Consider the following 27088-nt stretch of genomic DNA (forward strand, 5'->3'; position numbering starts at 1 on the left):
GCAGGTTATAGACGTTCAAACATACAAAATATTTTACAATTACTATATTTAACTATTAATATGAAACTTATACTCATTTTTAAATTTAGCAATAATTTAAATAATTTTAATTTTAAATAATTTTAAAGAATATTTACAACATATAAATTAATGACTATTACCAATAAGTATATTAATTATGTTATTCACATTTAACTAAGTTTCCACATTTCGACAGACAAATATAAAAATAATTTTTCATCAACCAACTCTGTTTTTTTATTTAGCAAAAAATCATGTAAAAAATATTTTATTCTATCTTAAGATAATGATAAAATTATTTTTGCTTCAGTTTGATTACCAACGTAAATTTTTTATTAAATACCTCGATTATTCTCTAAATTTAAAGAAGTTAAAGCGAGTTCACGTCAATCATACGTCGAATCAATATGTCATCCGTTTTAAATCTTTAAAGAACCGCCGTGCTAAGATTGATAAATGGGAATGAAGAACGCGAGAGGAAGGGAGAAAGTGACAAGGGAAATACATCGAGGAACGAAGAGAAATACGACCGATCCATTTGAAAAAAACGCATTATGCTGGTCGGTCTCGTTACAGGGGTTGTAAATAAAAACTCCGCTGCTCGTATCTGCATTTCAACCACACCCTGGGCCATTTGCATCTCATTTCGAACGTTATATCAGTTTCATTAACGAAGTGGAACAGTGGATTGCCGTTCCATCGATTACACGTGGTTCGTTTAGTTTTCTGTATACAATGTGTTAAAGTCAAATTTATCCTAACAAACAGTTCCCTCCCCTTTATTGGATTATCAACGGTTTGGTTTTGTACCATATCGTGTACGACCTACGATAATTACATGTAATCATTGGTAAAAACCTTTTTAAACACACCAAAGATAATGGACTTTACAAATATTTGCAAATGATTCTTTGCACACACTTTCCATTACGTAGTTTGAAATTTCACGTAATTCCTGTGTAGAGTTGAAAGCAAATTTGCCTTTTATAAAAATAGGATTTACATGGGAATTTGGAAATTTTGGTGATTGGGGATTTATGGGTAGAGAGATCTGGGGATTTTGGGGTTTAAGAATTTGGGGAATTTGGAAATCTAGAAGTATAGAAATATATGGACGAGAAGTTTAAGGAACATGGAATTTGGAACTTTAAGGATTTACATAGGAATTTGAATATTTTGGAGTTTGGGGATTTATGGATATAGAAATCTAGGGTTTTTGGGGTTTAAGAATTTAAGGAATTTGGAAATGTAGAGATATAGAAATATATGAGACGAGGAGTTTGAGAAACTTGGAATTTGGAAATCTAACGATTTAGATAGGAATTTGGAAATTTTGGAGTTTGGGAATTTATGGATTTAGAAATCTGGGGACTTTGGAGTTTAAGAATTTGGGGAATTTGGAAATCTAGAGGTATAAAAATATATGGGACGAGGAGTCTGAGGAACGTGGAATTTGGAAATTTAGGGACATGGAAGTTTAGTTATTTGGACGTCAAGAAAGTGAAGGATGTGGAGATTTAGGAGTATAGGACTTTGAAGAGCTTGGGATTTGGGAATTTAGAAATATGGAAATTATGGGATAGTCTAAAAATTTAGGAGCCTAAGAATTCGAGAAGCTTGGAACTTGGGAATTCACAGATTTGAAAATATAAGAATTTAGGGGTCTAGGAATTCATGAAACTTGAGATTTGGGAATTTAGAGATATAAGAATCCAGGTATTTGAAAGTCCAGAAATTTGAATATATAGAAATTTAGAAGTTCAGAACCTTGAAGTCCTAGAACCTAAAGGTATAGGAATTTAGGGAATTTTGCTGTACATTTTTCTTTATTTTTACGAACAGAATGTGTACACCCTGTAAATAACGCATTATCTTTGATATCTCTATTTGAGGATATCACACTGTGATTCCAAAATCGTTAATCTTTTTTTAATTGCGTTTAGTAGCATGCCGTATCAGGGATATCATCTGCGTAGTACCTTGATTATACCATACTTTACATATCAAAGGCATACATGTCAACATCTACGTACATATTTAAGTTTTTGCATATCAAATGATAGATCTTGGACACGGTAAGTCTGTCATAATTTGATAGCATAATAGTAACATAAAGTAGCATTCATACTATATAAATTTGAATCCTGAAGTTTGATATCTTTTAAGTCGTTGTCGATGTCTTTCATATAAAATGACTAATTGTCAGTGATAACAAAATACATGTATGATACATGTTTATAATCATTAAAAATTGCCAATTATGTGACAATAAAATAATAACCATAATTGTTCAATTTATTGTTAATCGTTTATATAATGATTATTTATATTCAAATTTAAATAATAATTTATATAATAAATTAAGTAATCTACAGAAATAACGATACAATTTTTATTACATTTATTTCTCCTCGTATTTTTATTAAGGACTCCTATTGCATATCTATGTAATTACTACGTAGAACATTGTTGTTTGATTTTTAACTTTTAACATATTGTCAAAACACATTTTTAATTTTTAAAACATTTTAATATATTGTTTTCTGATATAGTATATTGTCTTCTAACATCTTTATCAGATTTTAATATATTGTCTTCTAATATAATATACCGTCTTCTAACATCTTTATCACTTCTTAATATATTGCATTTTGATTGTTCCATGAAAACCGGATTATTCACACTTGATTCTTCCTTTTCGATTGCATTTAGTCATTTCGTCCAAAAGAGCCCACGACTATTAAACGTATCACGTGATTGTCCGAGTATCACCGAACAGAGACGAAATTACCCGATCTACCACTACTCCGTTTACCGCGAATCTTATTACAGTAAAGCCTCGATATAAGTGAGGTTCTTGATATTATAAGTAAATATGTTTCGAATTACGTCGTGTTTAGTCTCATTTTAATTAAAAAAATATAACAAATATGTTGCTACAAGTTACTTAACAAAAATGAACATTCCAATATCAGAAAAAGTAAGATATATATTGTTTTTTTCGATAAATTTAGTAAGACAAATCAAGTTCGGCATTGCCTCTAAACAGGCATCAGCTTCAAGCTTGCAAATTAGCAAATTTCTATCCCACTTCTTTGTTCTTCTAAAGTCGGTTACGGAGTAAGAGATCCGAGACAGAGTGAGAGGTCCGTGAAACCGAAGAACAAAATTTTTACGGTTGACTAAACAGTTTAGTGAAAACAAGACACAACATGTATATTATTTTCTTACTCCAACACATAACGATTCAAGAGCAAAAGCAATTTGAATAGCATACCACCTTCGAAATAAACAACTGACCGACTAGGTTGTTTATTTCGAGACAATACCATGTTAACCGAGAGATGTTTGTTTACAAGTGTTAACCTCTTTCCGTGCTTTGACGAGTCTCACTCGTGACGCACTTACTGCTCAAATGTGACAAACCTTACTCAAATTTTGAATACTCTTCAACTTGAAATCCAACTTCAACTTGAAGGTCCAACTATGAGTTGCATTATCAAGGATCCCTCAATATAAAGTACACAGAAAATTTTAATTTTCTTGTCCGTTTTAATGTTATAGCGTTGGTGTTGACTGACGCATCTGATAAATAAATGAAACAGGAAGGGGTTCAACGTTGGCATACGTTTAACCATCCCTTATTTCACCGTCATCCCAAACGGCGCCTCTGAATAGTAGTGCAAAGGTCCGATCGTAAGCAACTCCCTTATGACAATTAAACGTTGGTCAAACGTGCACCGGAATTACAGGGGTGCGAAGGGTGCTTTTTCAAGGGAGCGACGCGGGCGTGAAGCGGCGCGATCGGACGCTGCGAGAACACGCGAACAGCGAAGAGGAAGCGGGCTGTTCGAAAACGGCGAAGGAAGAAGCGTAAAAGCCGAGGGGTGCAGGTAGTTGCACGTGGAGGCGGAGCGACGCCGCGCATCGCGTCAAGCTAGCGACGCCGGGCGTCCTGCCCCCAAAGCGTCGGGTGGGGAGTCGTGGCGAACGCAGTTCTCGACGGGTCGCCGAGAAGGTGTAACGGTATTGTCGTTGTCGGCTGCGAATGCCGGTGAGTCGTTCGGAAAGCCACGTGATCGTTTCGCCGGTGTTGCAAATCGCTCGTCCTTTGTTCCTCGGTGGATCACCGACAAAATAGTGTCCTTAGTTCCATATTTTGCGGAGTTCGTGTTCGCGGACCGTGTCTGTCGAAAAATAATGCTAATTCTCGAACCAGTTGCTCCGTTTTGAATTTGTACGCGCGTTTTTGCTTTTGATCTACACGAATGTGAATTGGTGCGTTTTTGCCTGAGAGTGAAAAGGCACGCGTCGGTCAACAGCCGTAAATTTGATTGAGTCACAAGACATGCGTTCTTTCAGTTCTCGTATGGTTAGTCTGTAACTTGGACATGAACGCAGTTAACGACACGTGTTTTTTTGTGTGATCGTGGACCGCGTGCAGTGTCTAAGGTGATCAAGGTGCATCGGGAACCTATTAAGGGATAAGAATGATACTGCTGGTGTAGGAGCTGGAATTCGGGATTTTCAAGATCGAGGAGCTGTTCCATAAGGTAAGTTTCGACTTTTATTTTCTTGACGTTGCGATTCAGTCGTGGCTCGTGTCATCATATTCCAATTACAATTTGAAAATTTAATATCGGAGCTTCTTATCGTATTCTCTGATTAGCTTGAGACTATTTAGTATTATTATAGACTATTATTTAGTAATAATTGAATAAAAAAATATTGTTAAGAAATTATCAATATTTTAAAATTTCGATGTATTGGAAAAACTAAAACGTGCTGTCTAATAAGAAATTATTAGAGTCGTGTTCGTGAACCGTTATGCGACAAGGGGTTAAATTTTCTCCTTTGGATTAATTCTTAAAATATGCATCGTTCGCTTGCTGCAACAAATACGCAGTTTCTGAGTTATCAATATGCAATGAATGGTACTTGTGCTTTTTACTGGTAAAGTCTTGGCAAGTTTTTACGTATGAACACATGGGGGTAGTTTTTGTATAACGTCCCAACAGAGCGCTTCAAAATATTTAAATCCGTTTTGCTGAAAATACTGATTTTTTATTCAAATCATTTTACTGGAAAAGACCTGTAAAATTGTAAGAATCATAGATCTTAATTACGGAAACAATTATTCAGGTAAACGGTTAGGTTAAACGACCACTGAAACGTTGACTGCCATGCTGTTTACCAGTGAGCGACGCTGCAGTCAGCCGAATTAATTATTTAAGGGAAAAACAGAAAAAAACTTTCAACAGCTTTTAATACTGGGTCAGTGGTATATCAGAAGATGAAATTGAATGTTTAATTGCTTTCGTATTAATTTATAATATGACCTCAAATTGTCGGTTATCAATTTCATAGGTGACCTGTCGACTTCTCTATTAGAAGCTAGTATAATTGATTTTATTTTTTGTGACTACATAAATAATTTAAAATTTAAAAATATGATTTATTAAAGAAAATCTGATGGTGATTGGAATAAAATATTTTATTTAAATGGGTGCACATAGTTTAAAGAACTACCTCATTTTATCTAAGATTTTAATTAACATTGAATAAATAAAATATTAAAATTAAACATAATAACACATGTTGCAGTAAAACTCTTAATTTGTTGAATGTATCCAACAAGACATAAATTTTTACATTAAAACGTACGTATTTATTTTAATTTATATAAATGAATGTTTGTAAATTTCTGAACCAAAGTGTTAATAAATTTTCATTTCCACTTTTTAAATATACACGAAAAAATGTATGTAATATCATACTTTAATGTAACTGTTTATGTGAATATATTTACATACTAATAATAATCGATATTTTTATATTTAATCGACACTGCTGTTAAAATACATTTTAATATAACATGTACAAGCGTATTGATCTACCATTTTGGTTGAAATATTGTTGGTACAAATTGTGATTGACTGATATTTGTAGAAAGAGTTTCAAATGTAATTTCTCGAATGTTAAGAATCTTTTTTATAAATTTAAGTGGTAGACTAGTAATTATAGTTTACAAGTTTTTCTAATGATATTTCATTTCTTTTTCGTAAATATTTTTGATGGAAATTATGACATTTACTCGTGTGTTTTTCTTGTTATTCAATAAACTTTAAATATTTCAAACACGTGCTCACATTCGAGTTAAAAAAATATTATATTATTATAAAACTATTAGTAGATCTACAAAGTATTATAAATTTCATATTGTTTATTACATTTATTATTTATGTTTCTACAAAAACGTTACATTTCAATTGAACAGCTTTGCGAAAGCGTTTTATAAACACATTCAACTGATTTAATACAAACGAATAAACACGTAATGTAACTTTTCAAATCATCAGATCGTTTATTGTCAATGTACACGTATAATACTTAAAACTTTGGGAGGGTAAATAACTTTTTTAGAAGAGGAAGTAGTAAAAACTTTATAGAATCATTTCCCACGCCGTGAACTTTTCATATCAAAGCTTTAATCGCTCCAACTTTTCCTGTTTCTTTTCAAATGTTCAATACAGAGATATGCGCAAAAGATTGCAAAGTTTGATTGTTTACCACTTTTTTTTCCTGAGAAAAGATCTGTTGAATGTCAGTATTATTCTCGTATGTTGTCAAAATTTAGATAAGAATAGATTTAGTGTTTTTGTAATTTTTAAGAAAGTTATTTTTGAAATTTTCAAATCGAGGAAAACTGCATTGTTAATTTGTCTGATTTTGTTTTCATTAAAGCAGAGCTAGATCATAGATTAATTTTAAAAATTAAAATTAAAAGTTGTATATAAATATGGACACAAAATTCAATTTAGCGATAGTCATAGCAGCTAGTTCAAATTATTTGTTCTCACAAAGGATAAACAACTATTGCTACTAAATTTTGTTACATTGTTAAAAGTGTGCTAAATATAACGATTTGGTATAATTTAAAAATAAAATAAATTTAGACCGTCAAGTTATCAGTAATTTGAAGTAATTTGAACAACATTATTATAATAATTTCATTAATATATTGTAATAATTTGAACAATTTTAACTCTGTTATTTCAATTTCTAATATCAACAATATTTCTTCAACTTCTAATATTAACACATTAATATCCGCCTACTAAACGTCGTTAGGTTCCGGCAATATTTTTGAAGAATTACTTTAAAGAAGCTCTATGTAAATTCACGAACTAATTCAACGTGTACGAACATAGTCATAAAGCAAACAAAAACAACAATTTCGACAAATTTAATATTTTCTTTTGTGTGATGATTATTAAAGCAACCACCTACGTTCATCAATCGTCACACACGTGTGAGCGGCCATCAAAGCATTAATATTTTTTCAACTTCTAAAGTTACCAATTACTTCACTACTTAACGATTTACCCCTGCAAACTAGTCAAATATATTTTCTAAACGAATGAAACGTTTATCTCTAACTTCACAGTACACGATTTTTATTCCAAACTTTGTATTTCCAAATGCAGGCAGTTTCACACGTATTCGTCGCACGATTCAACGCAGTAAATTTTTGCGATATCGTTATCGCAAAGGATCAAGGAAAAAATGGCTGATAAATTCGTCGGTAAAAAATACTGTATACAATTTTTCCCGGTGTAACACCATAAAGTAATTTAATCCGTCAATTCATATCGGATCTTTATCGGGTGCAGCATGCATTGACCCATCATTCGTCACGGGACACTGTTACAGATATTGAAACAATTTTACTGATACATGACCATAAACTTTAAAGATTGAATCTATGTATTGCAACATGTACTATCAGGTGGTTTAACTACTCCCCTTGCTCCTAAATCACCGACGTTAAAACAGAAAAGAGAACGAAGGAAAGAGAAACGTTTCGAATACGTCGCGAAAAGTTCGGTTGATTGAAATTTACAGCTACTAAAACACATTTATAGCTTTCAAATAAAATTTGCTATGTTAGCTGTTTTCTCTCGGTATTAAATATCTCTTTCGGTTGCGATAGAATTCGCATCTTTGTTTCTTTCGATCAGTGATACAAATTGTCAGTTTTCAATGTTGATCATTTTTAGAAAGGCACAATATTTTTTGGAGTAAAATATTTCTTGCTGTATTTGTAATTTACTGGGTGTTAGAAATGAACAAATAAGGATGCTTTTCGTTCTTACATTATTATAATGATAATGATTATTATAATGTTATAATAATAATATTATAATGATAATAATTATTAGTCATTTTTGTATAAATTCATTAATGAAAAATTTTGACAAACTGTAAAAAATTTAATATTTAATTATGTAATTACAAATGTTAGAATACAACTTTCACCCGATTAAATTTAACCTTGTATTTTAATTAGATCGTATTAAATTTTGTACACATGCAGAAAGATTATACACTACGGAATGTTAGTAAGTCATTAATTTCTTGATTTAGAAAGTGTTCTGATGCAAATGGTCGCCGCATTGAACCTTTTCTGTAAATAGACATTAAAATTAAAATATCTCCTAAACTAATGATTTTTTCACATAAATAGATTAATACTTTTTTGTAAAGAATATGAAGGAGTATCAGCTGATGCAATAAAAAATATATGATTCCGTTTAAAAAAACATTAATGACCTTCATACGTCCTTTACACGTCCACCTACAAAAAAAATATACCACCAGCCTATGCCCCTCTCAAAACCATTCAACTTCATCTAAAACATTGTTTGCTATGAGTAATAATAATGACGCAAATCTAGATGGCAAAATGTGGTGAGCCACCTTGTACACACTACTTAGTAGTAGTACCATGATAGCTAATAAATTATATCATTACAAATTGAACAGACTGTTTAATTTTGCAGTAAAAGTGAAAAATGCTGTAATGGTCGATGACCAAGTATATCTGAAAATCCATCAAAAATTGTAGCGAAACAATTCTTTATTTACATGTCGAGAAAATACGTCCGTGAAAAGGATAAAAGATTCACAGTTTCATTTATATGCGGCCCGAGTTTTCGTGGCGCATAGTTTTCTGACCACGAAGGGTATGCAAATATCCAATACAGAGTCTACAAGTTTGGCGCGTAAAGGATCGCGAAAGTTGCACGAAGATCACCGGCGACGTGAAAACATACGTTCGTACATAGAAAGAGTATAAGTTGAAGGGGGCCAAAGGGAAGGAAGAACGAGCAGAATGCGAGTATTGGACAGCATAAGGAAAAGGAAAAACGCGGGGAAAAAGAAGGAAGGAGGAGGGAATCGTTTTAAACTACCATCCACTTCACATTCCTGATTTCAGTTAAGGGGTTTGTTTATTTCCTTTTTGGGTCTCGAAGGTTCGTCGTGCATTATACGCGCACCGTTGCTGCAGAATGCAATGCATCACGGATAAGAGAGGAAAAAGGGAACACAGGAAAACGATACCGCCCCTATACTATCAGTGACAATGAACTTTTGCATTGTCTCTTATTTGCTTCTTTCCTCTCCATTAGAATTGACTACGATCGCTTTCGACCACACTTTTCAATTATTTTCTGTTACTTGCTCGTTCTACTGTGTTGTAGACTTTTGTATTACGCATTCCTGTGAACGCGGCGAAGTTATTCAAACTATTGAAGTTCATGCTTTTTCTTGGATTCGCAGGTTTTCATATTATTTAATCCGTAAACAGTTTTGAATTTTTTAATCTCAATTTAAATTTTCAAATTTTGAATTTCATAAATTCACTTTAGGATTTCTGAATAGTTACACTCTAAAATTCCTATGCTTTGAAATTTCTGAATTATGGGATTCTTAAATCTCTAAGTTTTCAAGGTTCGAAATTTCAAAATTCTCAAATTTCTATACTTTCAAGTTTTTATATTTCCAAATTAAGTCTTTCAATTCCTAAATTTTCAAGCGCTGAAATTTGGAAATTTTCAAATTCCCACATCTACAATTTTTTAGATTTTCAAGTTCAACATTGCCAATTTCCAATTGAATTTCCAATCTCTCAAATTTTCAAATTCTCAAATTCCCAGAACCTCAAATTCATAATTTCTTACATTTTCAAATTCTCAAATCTCTCAATTCTTAAGTTTTTAAATTTTCAAGGTTAAAATTTCCAAATACTGAAATTTGTAAATTTCCAATTTCTCAAATTTTCAAATCCTCAAACTCCTAGAATCTCAAATTCATAATTTCTTACAGTTTCAAATTCGCAAATATCTCAATTCTTAAGTTTTGGAATTTTCAAGGATAAAATTTTCAAATTCTTAAAGTTTTGAGAATAAAAATTTTCAAGGTAAAAATTCCTAAGTTCTATAATTCTTAAATTTCCAATTTTTCGAATTCCCAAATTCTTAAATTCTCCAATTTCTACATTATTAAACTTCCAAATTCCTAAAGTAAAAAATTTCTAATTTTTGAAATTCCCGTATTCTCTTCATTTTTTCTTAAATATTCATATTAAATTCTACTAAAATTCTCAAAACTACTTGAAACTACGAATAGTAAATATAACATATTACTGTGAACATATTTGCTAAATTTACTTTATTTTACGTTTACTGCCTCAGTGCAACGTGTTAAACTGAATGATGAATATAAGTCACTTTTCAACCGCAAAGTATTAAGAAAGCAATGTTTATTATTGAAAATATTTCGCAAAACCCGATGGAGACGCTTTTATTACTCTCCGTTCATACCGAAAAGCTACCCGTTGATACTGAATGATACTACATCGCCCCATTGTTTCGAAAAGAATTTTACATGTCATGCATCGAGCTTGAAAGGCATAAAATTGATTTATGCTCACTTCGTGTAACACATTGTCTTCTTCCCTTTCATAAACGGGAGCCTGGTAAATACGCGGTATATGAGATTAAACAAAAGCTACAAGATTAAATAAAAATAACACGAAACGTAAAACAACAGCACAATGCAGGTCGAACAATATGTATCGCGGTATTATATAGATCCTATTAAAAAGTTTAACGATAACCTTGGCCATAGTTTGATTGAACGTCGATCGTTAATATTTCGCGTTTTCACAAACGAGCGAATAATTGCTCGCAATAAATCTTGAACAATGCGTTCAAATATTTCCGGCGTGTTTCGAATTAAGTCGAACGTTAATAACATAGTTAGGGAGACAAACGAGTGCTGTGTGCGTCCCGATAGAGCACAGAAAGACATTAATTTACCGGGGAGGTCATTAAGGTTGTGATGAATGAAATTCATGCATCTTTGAATGCCACGCGATTCTTGCGTCGTTGATGAAGAGGCAAGGAATATTTCGCTGTCGTCTGGTTATGTTTTTACTTCGCTACTTTTTGCGTTTTTCTCCGAGTATCGGACTCGAATTAAATTTCCGAGGAACGTAGACATGAAAGGAATATTTTTTAGATAGCAAGCAAACGAATCTTGTTCTAATTGGTAATATTAAAATCTAACAGTATGTAAATTTATCGTGAATTTAGAATTCTAATAATAGTTCACGATAACCTTAACAAAAATATTCTTTTTGGGGGGGTTCCAATTTTCCTGACGAAAATTATCCATCTCTGTAGGAGAATCAATTTTGTGAGAGTTAGGATTTCGTTCACGCACGCAATTTTTCTAACGCTCCAATGTAATGCTCATTACCAAACGTATCACCGCAATTTGAGGCATTTCTCAAGCTTCGCCTCGTTTTCCTTGTGGTACGATGCAATCGCGGACGATGAAAAGGGGTAGGGTAGGACGAGAGAAGAGAAGGCAAAGAGGAAAATCGTTTAGCACGCGATCTTCTCGTAATTCTGCACGCCAGTCTCGTGGCACGCTTTGTCTTCGTCTCCACCTGACGCGTTACACGTGTTAGATTGTTTCCACTCTACTTTTCGACCGGTGCAATTATTACCATACCACCACGTAGTAACCTAATTGATCAGGGAATCGTTAGTAGACGTTAGTAGGCAATATTCTAGATATTTGCTGACTTTTGTTGCTTTCATTAGGGTACTGAAATAATCAGCACATTTCAGTAAATATTTAACGTAAATATTTAATAATCATTCCACGCCAAATCGATTACTTCTACACATCACCAGCTGCTATTTTACTCTAATCAAAATATGTTGTAGTCCATGTGAAATTAGGGGAGGTTTAAGTAATCATTTTACTAGTTTCGAATTTGTTAAAAAATAGCAAGCCTTTAAAGTTTACAACTTTTGCCCATTTTTGCGAAAATGGCGTGAAGCGCCACTTCACTTACGAATTTTTTTCTCAGAAACTACTTAACCAATTTAGCTAAATATTGTTTTGTTTTATTCATGAAGGATTGGGCTATTTTAAAATATTTTTTTTTATTTCCGTCAATTTGTTATAAGATGTCGAAAAATGTAAACAAATTCTTCAGTCATGAAGCTTCCCCTTTAAAATGTATTTCCACGAACCCCTATCTCTAAGTTACTTTTCTTAATTATTTTAGTATATTTTCTGTTGATAAATTAAGATCTTGAAATTCATGACTTGAGTGGATAAATTAAGGTTACAATGACCGCAACTTAGTTTACATTTAGACAATGCAAAATTATAAATAAATGCCATAAACCATGTAGAGGTTTTATAACATAAACCAAAAAGGTTTAACTTGTAATTAATACTGCTAACACCAAAATCTCTAGATTCACGAAAAACTTGTTTCCCGTTTCATTAAATTCCGTTTTCCCGGGATCGTTAGAGATTGAATCACTTCGAAAAACAAACTTCCTCGATCAGACACGATTTCGTTTCCCGTTTCAGCGCAATACAGATTTCCCCCGAAGAATACAACGTGATGAGTGCATTTAAACACGAGAACCCGGGCAATTTCTCTCTCTTCCAAGAAATTTCTGCGGAGTGGGTGTAGAGCTTAAAAGCTGCGCCTTTTCTTACAGTGCTGATGTTCGTTAAAAGAATTTTCTGACTTTAAAGCTAGAAACTTGGTAAAACCTAGAACTGGATGGAGGCGAAAGAGAAAGGACATATCTCGTCCAAGGCAGGATGTATCTCGAGATACAGGGGTTGTTTTAGGGAAAAATGGGACGAGCTGCTTTTGCGAAATATATAGTGATTACATGATAAAAAGCTGGGATTGTTCGTACTAAACTTTCTGCTCGCTTTGTCGGACGAATTCGAATTTTTCTGCGGAAATGTAATAGATAATTCGTCAACAGATTTAGGGGTTACAAAAATTATTATATAATTAATTCGAGGTGATTTCATTTTCTAACATATTGGATCCGCCATCTTGAATTTGGAAAAATTACAATTATTTAAATATATACAATTAAAAATTCAATTATAGATTCATAATCAGTAATTTGAAAAACACCTAACTTATATGAAAATTCATTCAAAAATATTCTTTCAATAAAAATCAGATAGCATGATGTTTTCAGCTTTGAGCCGCCATATTGGATGTTGCCATCTTGAATTTTGAAGTTTAGGTCCCATGGACGTAAGAAATGCTTCCAAATTGAGCTGAAGTACTTTTAATACGATATAGTCGATTGAAAAACAATCTGTGAAAGCAAATTTGCGTTTTTCCCTCGAAAAATTGTTTATGATCGTCTTAGAATTGATTCTCAGAAAAAAAATGAACCGAAATTGTAAAGGAACGTAAAGTTTCACGTAAGAAAAATAAAATCTTAAGTGAAAAATCGTGCGTTTGGACATTAATGGATTAATAAATTCAGAAAATCGTCGTGTTTGTTAAATTTAATGATTTTTCTTGCTCATAATACAACGTTTGCAACACTGTATCGCTAATATTCTTGACGCTCAATCGTTACTAATTTAGGGTCCGTACCTGTTTGTGATACGCGAAGGTCAATATCCTGTAATTGAAGAATAATTCGATTTGAAGAAATGAGACGTGCAATTGATCGTTGTCGCTGTTTGGCAGGAAATGCGGCCCAATATTTGCAAACTCGATTGCACGTGTGCTATTCTAACAAGACAATTTTGAACGCGACGTCACGCACAAATATGTGAACAGATGCATATGCATGTCCCGGAACAGAATCCTTTCCTATCGCGTGGTCCGTGTTTCATGGAAACTGGCTTAAATTGATCCCTTGTTTTCGCAAACATTACTCTTCCCGTTCTGTTCTAATTTTTCCGTCGAACTATTCCGATGGCGAACGAAAAAAAATACCATAGTTTCTAGAAATATTTGTCGTTTTAATTGATCGTTGTATAAAATTATTTCGAAATGTAAACAGTTAACGATATTCTGTTAGTTCAAGCACGAATTAATTCTCTAATCAAAGCTGGACGTTACGCGTTAATTTATCGCGCATTACCACTGAAGCATAGAATATTTATCACGATCATTAATATCCCAATTATTTGCTGGTAAAACAAAACTTCATATGAATTTATAATTTAGATACAATATATTATCATATACGTATATTGAAGATTTAGGGATATAGGGATATTGTGATCTAAGTATATAGGGGTATAGGGATATTACAATCTAGAGATATAAGGATCTAGAAACCACGGGATTTAGGGATATTACAATGCAGGGATATAGGGATCTAGGGATATTACGATCTAGGGATCTAAGGATATTGCGATCTAGGGATCTAGGGATATAGAGCTCTAGGGGTATAGGGATCTAGAGATATTGCGATCTAGGGATCTAGGGACATTGCAGTTTAGGAATTTAGGGATATTGCAATTTAGGAATCTAGGGATATTGCAATCTAGGGATCTAGGGATATCGGGATCTAAAGATATTGGGATCTAGGGATATTGGGATCTAGAGATATTGGGATCTAGGGATATTGGGATCTAGAGATATTGGGATCTAGGGATATTGGGATCAAGAGATATTGGAATCTACGAAGACTGGAATCTAGGGAGATTGGGATCTAGGGAGATTGGGATCTAGGGAGATTGGGATCTAGGGAGATTGGGATCTAGGGAGATTAGGATCTAGGGAGATTGGGATCTAGGGAGATTGGGATCTAGGGAGATTGGGATCTAGGGAGATTGGGATCTAGGGAGATTGGGATCTAGGGAGATTGGGATCTAGGGAGATTGGGATCTAGGGAGATTGGGATCTAGGGAGATTGGGATCTAGGGAGATTGGGATCTAGGGAGATTGGGATCTAGGGAGATTGGGATCTAGGGAGATTGGGATCTAGGGAGTTGGGATCTAGGGAGATTGGGATCTAGGCAGATTGGGATCTAGGCAGATAGGGATCTAGGGATATTGGGATCTAGAGATATTGGAATCCAGGGAGACTGGAATCTAGGGAAATTGGCATCTACAGAGATTGGGATCTAGGGAGATTGGGATCTAGGGAGATTGGGATCTAGGGATATTGGAATCCAGGGAGACTGGAATCTAGGGAGATTGGCATCTACAGAGATTGGGATCTAGGGAGATTGGAACCTAGGGAAATTCGAATCTAGGAAGATTGGTATCTAGGGAAATTGCAATCTAGGGACATGGGGATCATGGGATATTGCGATCTAGGGTCATAGGGATCTACGGATATTGCGATGTAGGGACATAGTGATCTAGACACATAGGAATCAAGATGCATAGAAATCTAGGGATCTGAAATACAATCTGAGGATATAGGGATCTGTTACTATAGAGATCTGGATGTACTTGGGACTTGGGGATATAAGTATCAAGGAATGTATCAATCTGATGATATAGGAATCCAGAAATTGACGGGTCTGTGACTACTAGAAACTAGGGATTTTAATGCAAGTGCATTAGAATAAAGCGATAGCAAAATTGTTTTGTTAAAAGAGTTATTTCTTAAAATAATTTTTTTAATAATTAATAAATCTGTAACAAATAAAAATTACTTTTGTAGTTATATATTAAAATACCCATATTGGAAATACAACACTATTGTGTAGTGTCTCAAGATTCAGATTATTAAGAATGAAGTTGTAACTATGATATTTCACCCACAAATTTTTGCATCAGTGACGACGACTCACTATCGTAATTCACTAGCTCCAATTCATCTAGGAATTTCCGGATGACCTCTTGTTCATCGTAGAACTACGTATATATCTGTGTCGAAAACCACAGCCTGTTACCACTGACGATGCAGCTGCTCTGGGCTCTTTTGAGAGCAAGCACACTTTTCTCCATCGAAATTCATAGGCAGGACTACCGAATCCGTGGAAAAGCGCATACACGAAGCTTCGCTTTTGAAAATCGACCACGAACATCTCATCGCCCCAGAGAATCGACCTTCCGCCGGAAGTTCGACGTTGAACACGCGGATGCAATAACGTTGATTGACCGTCCGTCAACTGAACTTGCTGTTGTTAACTTCGCCGGTCCTACAACATTCTGCCTGTTACGTCAACCTGTTTATTTCTATCTCTTTTTGGGAATATATTTTTGCCAACTCTTTGGTACGTGATTGAAGAGGATATGCAATAAAGTAAATTTAATCTCGTTCTCTCATCCTTTCATTTTTCGATTACATTCTACTATACATATGTATTTTTTCAACTTTGTGAATGTCTTTCTGAATTTGTGGAGGGGTTCAAAAATAAGAATGGAATTTTAGTAATAAACAATTTTGACTTCACCGAATTACATCATCGGTTGTACCGTTTGGGTCACACATTTTCAATTTTTATATTTCATTTTTGGTTCTTCTGCGGTACTTGATTTTTTAAAATTCTGAGTTCTGAAGTATTGTCTTTAATCACTTTTTTAATAGGGAATTTTTGGTTTTAAAATTTTGGTGATTATTTTTCGAAGTCTTCCTGTAAACATTAGGCAAGTTTGGGACACAATTAATTTAGTATATGTGGATTGGAAATTAATAGCTCGTGATCTTATTTTAATTATAAACAATGGATTTGATGTTGTATATAATAATTGTAAGCACCAGGCTATTAGTGTCTATTGTAGCTGTTTATTTTTATTGTACTTTTGTCAATTTTGTAATTTTTATTGTTTTACACTTTCGTAAATTTTGAAATTTTTATTGTACTTCTGCAAATTTTGAAATTTTCATTGTATTATACTCCCATAAATTTATTAATCTTTATTATAATATAATTTTGTAAATTTTATAATTTTTATTATACTATATTTTTGTAAATTTAAAAATTTTCATTGTACTGCAAATTTTGTAATAATTTTTATTATATTGTGCTTTTATAAATTTTGTGATCTTCATTATTCTATACTTTTGTAAATCTTTTAATTTGTATAATATTTTTGTAGGATTTGTCATTTTTACTGTACTTCTTTAAATACTATACTGTTTAAATCCCTTTCTAATTTTTATAATTTTCCCCTCTGTAAATGTTGTAATTTTTATGATACTTTTGTAAATATTAAATCACTAAAAAAATCAATTGTTTCATATAAATTACTACAATGTTTATAGAATGACGTTAAATGTTTGTGGTTTTAATCTTTTGCGTAAGCTCTTTGGTTGAATATTAAACTGTATAAATTGTATTCAATTCAAATGAATTCCAGCAGCTTAGTAAGAGACAACGAGATTAATTATGTAATGAATTTGATATAAACGCAATAAAATTTACTGGCTTATATTAATGTGTGATTGAATTTCGTGCTGGGAGTATTCAGGATTTCATCTGTAAAGGGTTAATTCCCATAAATTATTGGAAATTATGTAATAAATGCACGAATACATTCAAAACAGTATTAATAATTTATTAACTGTTAATTAAGAATGTACGATTACGTTTAATGATAATAATATTATAATACGTTTAGTATAATACTTTCTTTTGATAATAAAAAGGTATTAGTATAAGAAAATTTATATAAATATTACTTTTCATTTGTCTGTTTTATATTTTCATTATAATTTTTAGTATTATTTTAAACATTTCATGCTTTTTTTGTAGAAAATTTATTTCCTATGTCAAACACATGATATTGCACGTTGATTGTTCTTGTATGTATTATTTGATACATTTTTGTAGTAGAAATTTACAAAAAGTAGTTGCGTTGCATTTTTAATTAAACATAATAATAGTTCATTATAATTCAAGTATTTTATCTAAAATCACATTAATTGTATTTAACCTCTTCAAGGTTATTCAACTGCTTCTATATTTCAGTCCATTCAATAACCTCTATTTTGTTAAGGTTAGAAAATGAAGTGATATCATTTTTGGGTATAATTATATATTAATCATTCTGAATTGACATGTATATACGTAGGACACAGTTAAAATAGTGTGTGGTTGTACTTAATAAATAAAAAAAATATTTTTTTGAAATATTCGAAGTATCTCTTTCAATACCTGCTCCTGTCAACATTTGCACATTTTTAACATTAAATCTTGTTGACGTATACAAAGCACAATACTACCATAATTTCAGAACCATAATTATGAATTTAGATTAAATTTGTATTAATTGATAGTTCATAATAATAAAATTACTATTCCAATATCTCCTTCCACTTGTCTGACCACACAGAATAATCTACTAGTTTAAATAAGTTACTTCAATTGTAACACAAAGACCTAAAATTTTAGCTGAACATTCTTGGTATAACAGTTCTAGGAAAAAAATGGTAAAAATACCAGGGTTTCAAAAAAGGTATATCATATTTTCAGAATATTAAGTGACCAAAATTAAAGCTAGCTTTCCCGGGATTGTTTCATACCTCACCGTTCCAAAAAGTCCTATAACGTTACAGTCTTCTCACATTTATCGCGTCCATTCTGTTCTAAATTTATTTTACCCGACTTTTCACGTTAATTCGTGATCGTCGAAGTGTTCGTTACAACCTATCGCGCCATTAGCAGAGACCCACCTATCCATAGAAAGTTTCGTCTTTGAACGGCTATGGTCCGAGCAATGGGATAAGTCTAATTAGAAGTGCCACGAAAGTTTTCGTGGAAAATCCACGTCGAACGGGGGAAAGAGAGAAGAAGATAGGGCAATGATACGGTCGAAGGGAGAGAACGCAACTCGAAGCAATTATTGTTCTCTCGGCCGCGAATTTAATTGAAGAGAGGCGTATGAACCCGATAACGAGAATCCGTATCCATCTTGATTTCAGTCGGTGCAAGCTTCCTCGATTTCTCCCCTGTTACGCACCCTGTTCAGTTTGATACATAATTTCGGGTAGTCCATCCAGGGTTACCGAGTCCATTTGCCCGCAGTGTTTTCACGATGTTACGCTTACCGGGATAAAGTTTCGTTATTAAGATTTTGTTTCGGAATGTTTCAAATAGTTGGATGTATTGCACGGTCTATCAAGATATAGAACTTCCTGCAAGGTTTCGGGGCTTCGTAGCGTTACGGAAATAATGACTGGAGAAACTTTCGGCTCGCAGTGTTTGCCTAACAGGTATTTATTCAATTAACGGCAAGGCGGTTATCTTTCGTTCAATTTCATTCGCATTGCGATCGCGGAAGTCTTCGTTTATTAAACTGAAATGGCAAACTTCTTTGAGAGAACGGATTTAACCCACGATGTGATTCGACCGTTTTGCACCTGCTTTATAAAAGTACTTCCCAGAAATTCTGCATCGATTCTTTATTAGAAATTGAGATTATTAAGATTCTTTATCAGAAAGATTTTTTATACCTTTCAAATTTAATTTGTAGTATTTATTTGGTTTTATGAAGTTAGCATTGTGTTGTTTGTAAAATTTTGATTCTCATACCTTGTTAGCTGTGAGCTCATGTTTATTATAGAGGCAATATAAATCATGTCTATTGTGATCATTGAATTAGAATAATTTATATTTTTGTAGCAGTACGTGTATAGGGTGTTCGGCTACTGGGGCATAATTTCAGGGGTTGGTAGCTGAGGTGATATTGAACAATTCTTTCCTTTACCAAAATGTTGACTGAAGCTTAGTTTTTGAGTTATTAACGAAAAACACTAACCAATTAGAGCGCGAGAATAGCGCGCGCTTGGACGCGAGAGTGATAGCTTCGAGCTGAGCGTGATCGTGAACAAATACGTTTTCACCAGCGCGCTATTCTCGTCCTCTGATTGGTCAGTGTTTTTCGTTAATAACTCAAAAACTAAGCTTCAGTCAACATTTTGGTAAAGGAAGAGTTGTTCAATATCATCCCACCTACCAACCCTTGAAATTATGCCCACCAATAACCGAATACTCTGTACAATTCTCGACATAGGAGGGTGTTAAAAAGTCATTCAAAATTTGTATTGTACACACGATACACATCATGATGAATATTATGATTTCTTACTACCTTTTCAATATTTGTAGAAAGTCTTACATATGTTGAATTACTTACTGTCTTACTGTCAAATTACTTGACAAATATATGGTGAACTGAGGTGACAAAGTTTGTCGCTATGATAGACATACCTACGTTTCGCAACATTCTGTCAGATCCTTGCGAACATTCATTTATGAAATTCTGAGGTCTTTCTTTATTTCTAAAGCGAACTCTTACGTGTTACATACTGCCTGCCTGTTAAACTAACGAAAGAAAAAAGCTAACAGTTTATAAACGACTACTTGTACTTCATAAAGTTGTTCCCTATCCTAACAATTTCTATAGGAAGATATCTAAAGGGTTTAAATCGGGAGATCAAGAGGCAATGCAGCTGATCCACCTTTGACCGAACACCGTGTTTAAGTGCTCTCTCATATTACGCACAAAATGAGGTGGAACTCCATCATGCATGTACCGCATCGATAATCTTTCTGCTAAAGGCATATCGTTTCGATACTGAAGTAACCTAACCACAACACGGGGGTTGTATACAGAATATTCCTCTAGCACGCATTAAAGATAGTACAATGTTGACGATACGTCAGGAAGTTCTTTCTGAAGATCACAGATTTTAATAATGTTAATTATAACTTGCAAAGTGAAATCAATTTGTTAGAAGAATTAAATTCAGGAGATTAACGCGGTGTCTTAAAACTAGTAATATTAAAAGCATGTTCTTTTGGAAGATGTTTCTAATATTTCACTACCATTATAGTTACTTTTTATATTTATAATATAGTATATGTTTTAGAATACATTCTGTATTATAGCATTCTAAAAGCTATATAATTAATTAATGTATGAGAATATTAATATAGATATAGAAGCTAACTGCGACGGTACTGAAACATTAGGAACTTCTTCCTGAGATATAAATATGTGTACGGTGTCTCAGGATTTAACTGTCAAATCTTGTATGTACAATATATTATATAGATAGAATGTATTAATAGATGTTCGATTTTAATCAATAATATAACCAACTCTATATATCCGGTTCTTTGACTAAATTTGTTGGAATGGTGTTAACGATGGATATATTTTATTCCTGCAACATTTTGGTCGCTTAAATTTTATGGTTTATGGTCCACTTTACGTTATATTAACACACTACTGTATTTACATATTTCTTTATGCATACATTCAGTAGTATGAAGAGCTTTTTTAAAGTTACTCGCAAAAAGCATAAAGTTACTTCAAAATAAAGCGAATTTATAAATGTAAACAACAATGCACTTAATCATTAATCCACAAAGGTGTGATGTTAGAGATATTACATGAAATAAGAATTCATTTTCTGTATGTATAATTTAGTAATATAATTAAAAAATCATATTATTTTCAAACGCAAGGGAGAATCTTATAGCAGTCTCGGAATTAAATACTAGGTAAATATTCATGTTTGGAATTAATTTTTCAAGAAAGATTTTGGTTATTTTTCTGACTTCTCTTGACAATTCTAATGTAGTAAAAGATATCAAAATTTATGAGAAATTCTAGGTTCTATTCACAGAGAAGTGGTTTGCACTAAAGGGAGATAATTGAGTTTTATAAAGAGAAGAATAACCTCAAACTTCACAGCGAATAAATGAAGATAGCGTTGATATCTTCGCTGAATATCAAAATCATTATACTACGCGATTTTTATATGGAATCTAAAATAGTGAGGACATTTTCTGTTTGGGAGATAAATTACCTATCTTATGTATACTTACATTATTTTATGTTATATTATGTAATTTACCAGGTGATCCTAGGTAATTTACCAGGTAATTTACTAGATGATATGTTAATTAGTTTAATTTATTTATTTTGTATATATTATTATTCAATTCTTTGAACTTGATGTCGATAGTCTAATAAGAGATGTGGTCCTTAATTATTCCTACTTCATATGATACGGTGGAAAAAGCCAAAAACATGTTTATTAACTTAACTGAAGTGTTGTAGCTTTATTAATTTAGTAGATGAATAAATAAATTTGCAACGTCATTTGCTGGTGAAAATTTTATTCCAACACAATACAAGTTTCTGCACGAAAATATTTATTAACTTTCGTCTTCTTCTTCATTTACTATTCTGCTGTTCTTGAGTCGGTATAATGAAATCCTTACCCTCCATATACATACATACGTAATGCTTAACGTTCGAACTTTGCAATTTTGTGAAACTCAATATAGCAAATCGACTCTAAGCGTACGTCGACCCTATAATGCGTTTAATTTAGATTTTTGATCCGGTTCAATCACCCGGTCTGGGTCAAACGTCTGATCCCAAATTTCAAAAATACATTTAGAGTCTGAAAATGGGTGTCTGGGTGTTTTCGACCACTTTGATTTCGAGTCTGCCAATACCTTTTTACTCTAATCGAACACCTGGTCCGGATCAAGCTAATTGATCCCGAAATATTTCATGTCGTACATACGAAAACAGATGTTAATTCAAATTTCATTTTTCTGATTCTTTGATTCAGACTAGGGTCGATCAGACCAAAAAATGTTCTCATTGTCAGATGGAGTCAGCATAGTCGAAACCCTAAACATTCTTACAACTCTTTCATTGAATTTTTAAATTTCCGATGTTCAACATGAAGTAAAAGCATTAATACACCTGGGGTATCAACTTGCAGGCCTACAGTTTAGTCTAGTCTACATCTACTAAGCCATTATCTGTTCGTAAGTCACGAAATCTTCCAGGTCGATACCGTATTCATTCCGTGTCAATTTTACCATTCTACTAAAATCAACACAGAAATTGATCTCAAGACTGATTTTTTGACTCATCCCTGCATCAGGGACATCAAAACTAGCTGAATTATTTGTTTGTCATAAACAGTATCTCGAAATTATGGCGATGCTACTATCTTATTCCATATTGCGCCACGTCCATAGTTCGTTTATCAAAGTTGCATACAATTAACGCTGCCACGTGTTTAACGCGGAGTAAGGTCACGCTTACTTAACTCTTTAGCCTAGGGACAGTGTAACTATAATCACACGTCGCTAAACGTCCATTGTATGCTAAGAGGGATTATTAAGCGGCAGTAGTAAAGTGTCGACTATAAGCACGCAAAGAGTGTGTACAGTATCGTGCTATTAAACGTTCCTTGTGTAGCAAGTGTGACTATCTGACACCAAATTTCTGGCGTGTAACAAGTGCGAGGATCCGTTGCAGAATATTAATTGTGTTACACGAGTTGAAAAAAAAGTTCACGTGGTTTACAACGACTCTGAATATTTTTATTTTGCTTGGGGTAATTGAATGGAATTTTTCAGCTTTGAACTTTAGAATTGTAACGGTTAGCTTTGGTATTAATAACTTTGCAAATTTACAATCTGAACAGTTTTCAAGGTGGAAAGTTGGGAACTTGAAGTTTCTATATTTTATGATTTTTTAATTTTTAATTTTTCATCTCACTTAATTTATAAATGAAGATTCTAAAATTTTCGAGATTTAAATTTCTAATATTTTAGATTTTCAAATTTTTAAATTTCTTAATTTTCTACTTATTTAATTTTTATATTTTTAAGTTTGAAATTTGAAATTTCAAGTTTGAAGTTTGGAATCTGAAATTACAAATTTCAAGTTTGAAATTTGGAACTTGAAATTAGAAATTTCAAGTCTGAAGTTAGTTTTATCTCTATTATTTTGAAATAATGTCTGTAAATTACACATCTCGATATTTGTATGTTCTATATCATCTCCACATGGTGATATAATTTATATGTTCTATATCATCTCCACAAGAAAATGTCCGATAACATTTATTGGCAAAGTTATTTAAACCGCAATAAAGAATGTTATAAAAAATTTGTTATACACGTCAGCGTACATTTATCACGATTCGCGATGAACAGGTATCTAACCTAGCGTGATAAGCGGAGATAAAAAGAATTGGGTTCGTTCGATCGTATCGGAACTTAAACTGCACGGTATGGTTCATTTAAATTTACGACGAGACAAATTTTCTTTCTGTTGTCCCGAACAGCATCGACGTTGCCTCTTTCCTATAGAAAATCAATAGCGGAGTAATGTTTCGAAAGTTCAGCGCTAAAAGCCGTGAATTAATTTTCAATTTGAAAGAAAGGACATGTTTCGTTCAAACAGGCGATCAATCACTACTGACAACGTCACCTATTCGATACTTCGAATGTGCATCTCGCAGAACATTCGCTAACCAATAGTGTAACATTCTCTAAAATAATATTCGCGCAAGCATCGAACATTTCAAATAACACTGAAACTGAAAACCGTATTGGTTGCAAATAAGTGTAAACTTGATAAACTGTGCTATTTTGCGATAGAGCAAATTATCGATCAAATTTTTTGTTATTAAATGAGAGGAGTTTTTAAGTGCAATGAAGCTCATTCGAAAGATTAAGGTTCAATGCGCTGGTTGTGGTTCAAATATATTATGTTAATATTCAGTAATGCGTGTGCTTCAAAGATGAGTACAGCCGAGGATTTCAAGTATAATGACTCATTGGGTCTTGTTGCTGCGAAAGAACTATTGATTTGAAGCTACAAATATGTCTGAAAGAAACACCCTTAAGCTATCATATCGCTAAAAACTTGAGTTATAGTCTAATCCTCTCGCTGTAATGTGCATTCGAAGACATAACGAGATTGGTCGAATGCGACCAATACCAGCTCGAGCAAGCACAAGCCGTAGAATAAGCTATAATTTATCTTGATTTGATTGAGAAATAAAGGTGAAAAGTTTGGCCCGTCGTCGTTGCTTTTCGTATCTTTTTACCATATTATCGATAAAACTTTAAAATACGTGGTAGGTGTGGTTGGACAGGTACAAATGAAGTGGCGCATGGATAGAACAATTGCCAACGTTACAACCAGTGTTGTCAGATTGAATTATAGTATTATGTCTATGGATTTAATGATATATCGCAACTTAAACAACTTCTGTACAAATGCTGTTGAAAAAATCACAGGACACAAATTCAGCAACTTCCAATACTCCAGGCTTTGATTTCTTTCTCATTTATTATTTAGTACGTTATTTCTGGTGTTTATCAGGTAATCAATAATCAAATGATAACGATATATGACGACACTCAGTATATTATGCAAATTATGCAATCATACAGGTTCTTATCAATATATTTTTTCGCTTAAAGTAAAACTCAGTAACACATTTATGAAATAATCACTCAAAATGTCAAGTATCTCCTTGAAGAGTTTATATTTCGCGCTCTTTTGGTTTAAATACCTCTATCATTAACTTTATAGAAATATTGTATAAAAAAAGGTTAATATCTATTGCAATCCAGTTACAACTTTCATTTCACTTTATTCACAGTTACAAAATACTGAGTCCTCCTTAATTTGTAATTAGTTCATTTCGCAAATTCATAATTAAGAGAATTTTGTTCGGCATATTTTCTAAAGACTTCTTTAGTGACTTTATTTATTTTACGTGGATACTACGTTTGAGATAAGTTCGGCATATTTAATATGCTATAAGGCATTGATGACCTACAACGATAATTAAAAACATGAATTTTATCGCGTGAGTAATTAATAGAGCGGGCACAATAAAGCCACTCGTTTATCGTCGAATATTAGAACGAGAATTACTCGTAGATCTGATTTAATGTATTGTTCCGTAAAAGTATGTTATCTTTTATAAATTAAACCGTCCAGCATAATTTTTTGATTCGATCATAAAACATCACTGAAAGCTTTATGTTTTGTTAACAAGGTCGATTTATTCTCGTTGCGATAATGAAATCACCGTTTCAAATACGTCATATTGTTATACGGATTGCTGACAATACAGCTACTGCGTCGGATTATATGTACGATCAAATTAAACTTGGTTACTCGATCAAATTAAATTTATAACTTGATCATCTGTAACCCAATAAACTAATCGAATATTCGCTACTATTATTTGCACAAAGTTTGATTAAATTTTAACGAGGAAAATAGAGTACAGCGAACTCAACATTTATTTTAGTCCATTTTTGTTTATTTTAAAGAGAGTTTCACTTTGAGATTTATTTTAAAATTATACATTAGTAGGAGATATTTGATTCATTCTGAAGTACTGATTGAATATGCGGCACCATTTCGATTCTTAATTTGTGGACTAAAAGCATTTCAGAATTTGGAGATGTAAACATTTAAGTATTTTGAGACTCTAGACTTTTGAGGATTTCAGGATTTAGGAATTTGAGAACCTGAGGATTTGGAAACAGCGATTTGCAGGAGTCTATTGCTAGAAATTGGGGAGTCTAGAGATTTGGGAATGTAGGGATTTCTGGACTTTGAAAAGAAACCATTTTTTCCAAAGACACACTCCTACTGGCAAAGCAAGAAACTAAAAATTCAAATACTTATCGGCAAGTCTACTATGCCCAGTTGGCATCATAAATGCTCCCTAATAGTTTGCCATCCCCATAAATCTACCTAACTTTAAACATCAATTTATCTTATCCGTCAGATTTGTCACACGTCCACCCAGTGCGTTCAAGAAACAATTCCCTCGGTTCCCATAAAAGTTATCTCTAGGAATTGTATCTCGTGTCAAGCGTCAGGGTTGGTTCGAAGAGAAGGATGGTAAGAAGATCGGCGATGATCGAAGGAGAGGGAAGACGTCGCAAGAGCTACGCTCCGGGGCGTGCGCGCGGGCTCACGTTAATGTATATTTATGTATTAAACAGGCATTATTTATACGTCCGATGAATATGCATTGTTTGGTGGCAGTAGCGAGGTGTCGAGTGCAGACCCGTCGCTATCACTGCCTCATCAATCACACACAGTTCCAGTGGCAACCCGCCCCTGTTCCCTGCGAGCCGTGCAATGCTCGTGCTG

The 27088-nt window shown here is 33.1% G+C and overlaps 1 protein-coding gene across 4 annotated transcripts in view; it reads left to right on the forward strand.

Annotated features, from left to right (window-relative positions):
- The first annotated feature begins 3987 nt into the window (after positions 1-3987).
- Positions 3988-27088, forward strand: part of LOC100881812 (lachesin) — a 491556-nt gene continuing 468455 nt past the window's right edge. Inside the window, exon 1 of one of the 4 annotated variants that reach the window (XM_076538479.1) lies at positions 3988-4574. The gene's annotated coding sequence lies outside the window, so the exon portion shown is untranslated. The remainder of the gene's footprint in view (positions 4575-27088) is intronic. The other 3 variants (XM_076538482.1, XM_012279644.2, XM_076538484.1) reach the window with 3 other exon arrangements.

Source organism: Megachile rotundata, chromosome 12 (assembly GCF_050947335.1).
Source record: "Megachile rotundata isolate GNS110a chromosome 12, iyMegRotu1, whole genome shotgun sequence".
NCBI lineage: Eukaryota > Metazoa > Arthropoda > Insecta > Hymenoptera > Megachilidae > Megachile > Megachile rotundata.